The sequence below is a fragment of the Episyrphus balteatus genome, chromosome 3, assembly GCF_945859705.1.
Source record: "Episyrphus balteatus chromosome 3, idEpiBalt1.1, whole genome shotgun sequence".
NCBI lineage: Eukaryota > Metazoa > Arthropoda > Insecta > Diptera > Syrphidae > Episyrphus > Episyrphus balteatus.
In genome coordinates this window covers 76,427,749-76,437,189 of record NC_079136.1, presented here as the reverse complement: position 1 = coordinate 76,437,189, position 9,441 = coordinate 76,427,749, and positions in this window count along the sequence as shown.

The window sequence follows — 9,441 nt, the reverse complement described above, 5'->3', positions numbered from 1 at the left end:
TGTAAGTTTGGGGGACATAATTGAAATTAACTTCTTATTTGTATATTGGTTTTTGATCATATATATTTAACTTTTGATAATTTATAATTGGGCTTGATGATCGATATGAAAAAATGCAATCAATTAAAAAACTAATTCATTCTTTTTCCCAACGTTTCTCCGGTTTTTTCCGGCTTCATCAGGGGGTTTGGATTTATTAGTTCTTAAAGAAACAATTAACAATGAAATGTTTGATGAATGAAAAACTAATAATAATTTGTACATTTAAATAATTTAAACAATTTGATTACTATTGCACTTACTTTTGTTGTTAATAAATTACATTGAAGAACAATTTATATAAAATAAAATTAAAAATAAACTTTTAAAACTTTACAGAAGAAGTGTTTTATTTTCTGTAAAGTTTTAAAAGTTTATTTTTAATTTTATTTTATATAAATTGTTCTTCAATGTAATTTATTAACAACAAAAGTAAGTGCAATAGTAATCAAATTGTTTAAATTATTTAAATGTACAAATTATTATTAGTTTTTCATTCATCAAACATTTCATTGTTAATTGTTTCTTTAAGAACTAATAAATCCAAACCCCCTGATGAAGCCGGAAAAAACCGGAGAAACGTTGGGAAAAAGAATGAATTAGTTTTTTAATTGATTGCATTTTTTCATATCGATCATCAAGCCCAATTATAAATTATCAACTTCTTATTTGTCCAACTAATATTGCACCTACGTATCGATATTCTCTTATTTATGTTTCCATAATTCCATATGGTTCCTCGCAATTGTTGCCAACCCAAAAATCACATGTCATAGCTTAACATAACTTTAGAATTCGTAACTCTAGTTTTTCGTAACTTCGGTTTCGCGTAACTTTGACGGCCGTAACTCTGTCGCGCGTAACTCTGTTATTCATAACTCCGTTACCATTTCCTTTCGAGGTATCCGTTCGGAGAAAATTTTTTTCCGATTTGTTCGAAATCGGAGAATTTTCTATCGAGGTATCCGTTCCGATTGACATATCGGAGAATTTTATGATGAAAAATGGCGCCTATCAACCCATTGCGATGAAGTTTGTTCAACAAAGATTTGTTGACAGTTGTGCTTTGAATTTCATCGGAAATTCTCCGACATAAAATAGTTGCGGAATATTTTAAGAAAATTGGAATTTCACAAAAAGAAATATAAAAATGGAAATATAATTTTGATTTTTTAGTGTAGATTAATAAAAAATAGTGATAAAGCCTCAGCAAGAGAGGTTGGTTGAAATTTAGAAGACGTCAATGTCGAAGAAAAAATAAAAAAAAAAAACAGAAAAAAACACTTTTGACATTTCAATTCTGAGGAAAAGTGGAGTGTATTATGCATGTACGCTTTTGTTTTCCTCAGAATTGACTTGATTTGATTGGTTGTTTTTTTCTTGTACTTCTTTAATAAACAGTTATGATAGAAAGGAAAAAGACAAAGACAGATTGCTTAACCCTTTCGGACCCAGCGTTACTCTCATGTAATATTTTTTTAAAAATTCGCAAAAAATATTAAATTAAACAATTTTTAAGGTTTCGATAGCTTAATTGAAAGATAATAATGCCTAGTTACTGGATTATTACAAAGTTAGTCAAATATCATACCTTTAATTTTTTTTTATCGAAAAAGAGACTGAAATTCACATTTTTTTTTTGATATATGGTCATAATTTTGAAAAAAACGATATAAAAAATGTTAATGCAGAAAGTGTTTTGTTTTTTTGCTTAGAAGAAGTAACATACATTATAGTTTCATAAAAAGTTATTTTCTCAGTTCTCCGACTTTTTTTGGTGGTCATAAGCTGTGCATGTTACTTACATGTAACATGAGAATAACACACTAGTTTTGCTATTTATTATTTTGGAAAATAACTTTTTGCTATTCATAATTCTTAGTTGTGATGTTTTTGACCCGATAATACCGAAAAAACATTTTATAATATTGATTTTCATGGCTTGGGTTCGAAAGGGTTAAAAGCCCAATTGTATACTTCTGTTTTTTGTTCAGAAGTGGATACCTTGAAAGATATGTACGAAGCAAAGCCGCTGACATTTTCATGAATTCACAAACATTTCCACATGATATATTTATTTTAACAGAAACTTGGTTAAATGCTAGCTTTTTAGACACGGAACTATTTTGTCAAGAGTTCTTAGTTTACAGAAAAGATCGCCACGCCGGAAATGCAAAGGAACTCGGAGGTGGTGTCTTAGTAGCGGTTCGAAATAAATTTGTTTCTTCTTCCATATCATTCCCGTTTAAGCTCTCAATTGACTTAATCTGCGTTAAAATTTCTTCAATGACTAAATCAATTTATATTCTAAATGTATATATTCCTCCAAAAAGTACATCATGCTCTTATACAGAGCTTTCGATGGCTTTAGATTACGTACTTGACTTGTCTTGCTCCAATAGCAACATATTACTTTTAGGAGACTTCAATTTACCTCACATTGATTGGGTCCCTTCCGATGATGAAACATATCAAGAAGCTTCACTAACATCTTCACAAAATGAGCTTGCTTTATTAGACAAAATTTTGTATACTGACTTACAGCAGATAAGCTGTATTAAAAACTATAAAAATCGAATTCTCGATTTAGTATTTTCCTCTGACGCTATTAGTACTCTTGTTCTAGAGTCTAGAACTGGTATCACTAATATAGACGGTTACCATCCACCTTTGGATATCTTCTTTGAATGGAGCAATCATATTACTGAAAACAGTAACGATTTTGATTGCTCTTATACTCTTGATTTTAAAAAAGCAAATTTTGAGTTGCTTTCTGAAAACATATCTAGTTCAGGGATAGAAAATATACTTACATTATCTAATATTGATGAAGCAGTTACAAATTTTTATAACATCCTTAACAGCTGCCTTGTAAATTCCATTTCCATGAAAAAATCAAATAATAATAATAATAATTTTAGTCACCCTTGGTACACAAAAGACCTAAAAATACTAAGAAATAAACGAAATAAAGCATGGAAACTTTTTTTAAGAACCCTTTCCCCAGTTGATCACGCTTCTTACGTTGAACTATTCGAAGAATTCAAACTCATTCAAAAAATTTGTACACCGACTACATAATTGAGAAAGGAAATTCCCTAAGAAAAGATCCAAAGTCATTTTGGAACCTTGTTAACTCAAAGAAAAACTCAGATGGATATCCGGCAAACTTCATTCATGACGATATTACATTACATCAAACATTTGACATTTGCAATGCTTTCGCCAATAACTTTCGTAATTCATTTGTTAATGAGACTGTTGATGTTGACGAAATCTATTTCAAAAATTTACATTCATATTCCGAAACGAGTTGTACGAACATCCCTGTACTGCAAAGTACTGTGTTAGACCTTCTTTCATCCTTAAATGATGATTGTTCTGCTGGCCCAGATGGTGTGCCACCAATAGTATTAAAAAACTGTAGAAACTCCCTAGTTCAGCCTCTAACATTTTTATTCAAACTTTCCATCAAGTCAGGAAAATTTCCCTCCATCTGGAAAAAGTCATTCCTCACTCCTGTTTTCAAGAAGGGTGATAAGACAGATATAAAGAATTATAGGCCTATCTCGAAACTATCCTGCATTCCAAAGGTTTTTGAGCAAGTTGTTTGTGATAGTCTAGCATTTTATAGTAAAAATCTGATAAGTGAAAAGCAGCATGGCTTTGTAAGAAAAAGATCTACTACAACTAATCTTCTTAGCTTCTTAAATAAATGTTCAAATGCATTAGAAAAAGGTAATGAAGTTGACTGCGTTTACACTGACTTTTCAAAGGCATTTGATCAACTTAGTCATAAAATAATAATCTTCAAATTAAAAGCTTTTGGTTTTCCACGTATTTTTATTGCCTGGGTGGAATCTTATCTTAACCAAAGATCCTATCAGGTCAAATTTAGAAACTGTCTTTCAGATCTTTTTATAGCCAACTCTGGCGTCCCTCAGGGAAGTCACCTAGGCCCATTTTTATTCATTTTAGCTATAAACGACGTAATCTCGTGCATAACTTCAAGTGATATTCTCATATTTGCTGATGATATGAAGATTTTTAAAGAAATTAAGTCTGACAATGACCGTATCCTTCTACAAAGCGATATTAACAGTTTTAATGTTTGGTGTGGTAAAAATGGCCTTTCACTTAACCCAGCTAAATGCCAAACAATTACATTCTCGAGAAAACGAGTCATTAATATTTTTGATTACTACATCTTGCAACATAAGCTATGTAGAGTATTTAGCTTCAAAGACTTGGGTGTCCAATTTAGTTCAAATTTAGGATTTACTGAACACATCAATTTTATAGTAAATAAAGCGAGCTCAATGCTTGGTTTTATTAAACGTTGGGCAAAGGAATTTGATGATCCATTTGTTACTCTATCTTTGTACAACTGCTACGTTCGACCCCATCTTGAGTACGCTTCTCAAGTATGGAGTCCTTTTTATGAAGTTCATAAAAACCGAATCGAATCTATTCAACACAATTTTGTACGCTTCGCTCTAAAAGGTCTTCCTTGGACCGACCCTTTCAACTTGCCACCTTATGAACATCGCATTCAACTTCTTCAGATACAAACTTTAGCACAGAGACGTGTAAATAATGATTTAATCTTTCTTCATCAGCTTATTAATTCCCAAATTGACGCCCCTGATATATTAGCTTGTATTGGTATAAATTATCCGGGTGGATCTCACCTCCTACGAAGATTTGAACCTTTGCATATCGACTTTCATAGAACAAACTATGGTATTAATGAGCCTCTTAGTCGCATGAGTAAACTTTTTAACTTGAACCATTCATCCTTAGACTTTAATTTGACGAAAATGGGTTTAAAAACATTGTTTCGAACCAGTGCTCCACAATCGTGACTGTTAATCAATGTTTTAAATAAATGTTGGATTTTTTGTACTTATAATTTTATAACTTGTAAATTTGTTTGTAATTATTTTGTTTTTATATTGTGCATGTGGGAGGTTGTATTTTTTGTCTACTAACCACTAACATGCACTTATGATGAGCCTCTGATTGTAGTTAAAAGCTTGTTCTAAGCTTACTACATCAAAGAATCTGAAGTGAAAAATATGTATGGTCCGATCGGAACTATCGTTTCGGAATTTTCTCCGAACGGATACCTCGATAGGGCTGAATATAGGTAGGCACAAGGCGTACTTGAGTAAGACTTCGTAGTCCAGTAAAAACAAGTTGGGATAAATGCTTTGGAATAATTTGAAACTATAAAATACTCATTCAAAAAGAGTTTTATACCTAGTTTAGTTTTATGTCAAGCAGTTCAAATTTTGAAAAGTTTTTATCCACAGATAGTATGAATTTGAAGTTATTTTTTTAAGCATAATAATCATTGAAGTATTGCGACTATGCTAAATGCAGCTCAAAAAAATTCCTTTTTAAAGTTGGTCAATGGTATTTTTGATCCAAAAAAATTATTCCAAAATCTACTTCTATACATAAATCATAAATCTCTCATCAAGGACTTTTAAAGAAATCGAACAAGTTTTCGTAAATGTCCTGCATATTTCAAAGAAAAAAAAAATTATCAAATGAATGAAACTGGATGTAAAACGAGAGCGGCACGCGAACTAAAATCTCTTATAACGAAATTTCGCATTTTTGCAAAAAAAAAAAAAAAAATGCAAAACAAAATTAAAAATGTCACATAAGAAAATCTTGCATTTTCAAAATCATGCAAATCAATATTACGCTTTTTAACAAAAAAAAAAAAATCACGCCATATCAAAATCTCGCTGGGTATATCAAAATCTCGCATTAAAAACAATTTGCATTTAGCGCAATGTCCCTTAAAAATGATCTGCCTTTAAAAATTAATATCTGAGCAACCGAAAAAGATATCAACATTTTGTAAACGCAGTTACAAGGAATAATATTTTTTCTAAAAATTAAGTTCTCTACCAAGTTAAGAGTTATTATTAACAGAAAATTTATTATTAACATGAGTAAAGGCATACAAATGTACATAAGGAGTACACTTTTACTGACCCATAACTCAAAATCTGGTGATACGATTTTGTTGTGACCTATGAGACTTTTGTTTTGGGTAATTAAAAGCAAGCTCTGTGCAAAAAATTGGAACGTTTGACCGAAACCACTTTTTCATGCAAATAATGCGGGGTCCTTTCTTATTTGGTAGTAAAATGTGTAAACCGCTTATTAAATGAACAAGGTAGATCGAAGTTAACAATTTCACATCTATGAAGTCCTTTAAGTAGTGAAGCGGTGCAACATCTCTAATTGATCTTGAACATTATGTGGTCACAGGTGCCTCACTTTATCTATTTTTTTCTTTGAAACAAAAAAAAAAAAAACAACACAAAACACAATAATGTTCTCAAAAAATGAATTCCATGACCTAAAAAAAAAACTAAAGATATACCTAATGTAAAAAGTATATAGAGAAGGAAAAATATTAAGTTATAAGTACAAATCCTTAACATTTTTTTTTAGGAACTAATATTTTCCCTTAGACCTGACGAGGACAAAGACAAACTGATTTAACATATGGGCCGAATCTTAACTACTCTTCCTGTAGAAACCGTTTCAGTAAACAACTTTTCTCTCCAAATAGTTTATATGATCCGCAATAGCATTCAAATCAGGTGACTGGAAGTTTTTTGAGCTATAGCTTGCAAACACAGCTCAACATCGATTATGGTATGGGGATGTATGCTAACTTTTGCTGTGTGTAACTTGGCTCATTGAGAAAATAATGGGGTATGGGTATGTTTATTTAGACATTTTAAAGAAGCACCTGCACCAAAATGCAGAAAATAAATCTAGGATAAATCGTTTATCTCCATTGTATCATCATAATACACTTGGGAGCAAAAAACGGGAATCAAATAAATTATATACAATACAGTAACTCACATAAATATTGGGCCTAATGCAAATAAAAAAACAAATATTTACAATAATATGCTGATATATATTCCTTCCTTCTTCATTTTTTTCGACATTTATAACTCAAGATAAAGTTTTGGGCCAGTAATTTCGTGACTGTAAATTAAAAACAAAATGGATAAACATTTTTTCTTCACAGTGTCATGGTCTCATTTTAAAGCTTAAATTTTGTACCTTGAATTGTTGGTAAAAACATAAAAATGCATACGATAGTAGGTATTAGCGCCATCTATCAATAAACTGCACTTCATTTTTATTTTTTCAATGTTTAATTTTCCAGATACTTTCTGTTTCAATTGCAGTCTTTTTTTCCTTACATACTTCATTTATGTTGATTATATCTTTATAAAGTGAACGAATTTTTAAGTTCTTATCATTGACTTAAAGCTTTTGTTTCAAGCTTTTCAATGGTTAAATTTCAATTCAATTTTGGTTCATTGAACTTGCTATTTACAATTGACTTAAAATAACTTATTTCTATGATACCAATAACATTCATGTATGTCAATTACATCCTGTCCTGATCAATTCGTTTTAACAGAACGCAAAGTTTGATTCAATTTTTTTTGCTACTAAGTGTATATAACGAAAAATATTGAAAAAAAAACAGGTAAAATTTGTTGTATTCATTTTTTTTACAAATTCTAGGTTTGAGGACCAGTTTTTCAAAAAAAAAAAAAAAAGACTTAATTTAAATTAGTTTAAAATTAGAAAATTGAAATAAACTTTAAGATTTGTTTGTAAATGTTTCTTAATATTGTAGGTGTTGCCCTTCTGTTCAAATATTAGTTTATGTTCGAAGTCAATTTGTGAGAAAATTGCTTCTACCGCACAATCAACCTTTTATTCACTAAATTTTGTGAAATTGAAGCAAATATTTTGAAAAAAAATGTATTTAATCCCAAAAATGATTCGTTATATTTGAAAATGGTGTAAGTCACATTTAACTTCCTTTCCAAAAAATATTAATTTATTCAATCAAAAACAACAATTTAACGGAATCTTATGCTCAAATATAAAAACGAATAAAACCCATCTTACTGGCTGCAAAATTGTATTTGAAAAAGAGATACCGTTATTTTGCGATTAAATTAAAAGTCAACCTTAATAGTTTTTTTTTTTAACATGGACTTATACCACTTTCAAATATAACGACTCAAATTTTATTTTTAATTTTAATTTAAATTTTAAGTTTTTTGATCAGAAGATCGAGTTGAATTTTTAAGGTAAATAAATTTACTATTTCGATGAAAGTTTGCAATATTTTTATCAAGAAGAGAACTATAATTTTGTCCACTCATATTTTCTATAGATGCTGTCAAAAAATTCCAGTATAATTAAAATAAAAAATGTGAAAATATTGGCCAAGAAAAGGTGTCAAAATGAAACTAGTCACACAACGGCAACATTTACTAGAACTCTAAGCTTAGCTAGAATATATAGGTAATTCGTTAGTTTTTGTTCGAAGACCACCAGCATTTTGGTAGTAAACATTAATAAGATCTAAATTATTTGAAATGTTTAAGTTTGTAGAGCAGATTGTTCTGGATTATTTCCTAGCTTATTTACTATAGTGTTCAATTTCAACAAATATAGGCTTAAAAGTTTTTTCTTGGAATTATTTTTCATCAGAAAGCCTTAAGATATTTAATAATATTTTTTTGTAACTAAACGGCGCAATTTAAAAAAAAAACATATTTCAAAAATCTCTAAAAATACAAATTTCTTCGATTTCTTCCTTTATTTTGAGCGAGCCAAAGATATTAATTAAAATGAAAATTGTAAACGCAGGATTTAATTTTGATAATCAATGCAACTTTTAATAGCTATTACCTACATACATTTGAAAATTAAATAGCTAATGTACATATACACGACAAACCAATTCTATGGCGACGCAGGAGATGTAATGCATTTAAAAGTGTTTCTACCGCACAATCAACCTTTTATTCCCTAAATTTTGTGAAATTGAAGCAAATATTTTGAAAAAAATTGTCTTATGCTCAAATATAAAAACGAATAAAAAACCCATCTACTGACTGCAAAATTGTATTTGGAAAAGAGATACCGTTAATTTGCGATTAGTTTTAAAGTCAATTTTAATGGGATTTTTACATGGATTTTAAGAACGAGTTGAATTTTAAAGGTTAATAAATTTATTATTTCGACGGAAGTTTGCAATGTTTTTATCAAAAAAAGAACTAATTTTGTCCATTCATATTGTTCGGCTTCAGAACTTGAAACGACGTATGTAAAAAGACAAAAAAACTTATTTGACAAAGACTGACTATAAATAGTACAGAGAAATAAAACAGTATGACCTTTTTGGACAGGTTATAAAAGTATATTAAAAGACCAATATATAGGCAAAAAAATGACATAAAGTAAATTGACATTAAATTAGTACATTTATAATGAATACAAAAAATGACATTTAAGATCTGAGGGCATTAATAACATCTAGTTAGT